Below are 548 nucleotides of genomic sequence, written 5' to 3'. Positions count from 1 at the left end.
CCCTATTTCCCGCCGACCCTCCCCAGACCTCCCCTCCCCGCCCTCCACTGTTGGAATCTCACTGTGTTTTCTGTTCGCCTCCTTGGTTTTTGTCTGTTTTTTGAGATTTTTGCCGCATTTTTCTGTTGTCTAAAGCAGTGGTGTGAGTTGATGAGTAGGACTAAGTTGGATGTTAAAAAGATGAGATAAAGAGGTCTTAAGAAAAATATACAAAAAAAATGAAGCGTGAATTGAGAAAAGGGTTCAAATATAGAGAAAAAATTATGATAAAGTTGTCATATTGTCATACTAGAGATGCTTTAGTTTGCTAATTTACTTTCTTTTTTTTCTACAAAAGACTTGGATGAAATTATTTATAAAATGCGTCCCATGAGTCATGATCTTTTTTGGACGTAAAACAAATACATTTATTAACATTTTGTTCAAAAGAAAATAAATATAAATTATGTTAAACATTACTGGTGTTTGTGTTTTTTGACAGTGTATGTCTTTGACCATTGATAATTATGACTTTTCATAATGATACATTTTATTTCATGTCACCTGTC

Source organism: Morone saxatilis, unplaced genomic scaffold, assembly GCF_004916995.1.
Source record: "Morone saxatilis isolate NCDOM2014 unplaced genomic scaffold, NCSU_SB_2.0 Contig6, whole genome shotgun sequence".
NCBI lineage: Eukaryota > Metazoa > Chordata > Actinopteri > Moronidae > Morone > Morone saxatilis.
The sequence above is the reverse complement of the archived record's forward strand: the minus strand, read 5'-3'. Positions refer to the sequence as shown.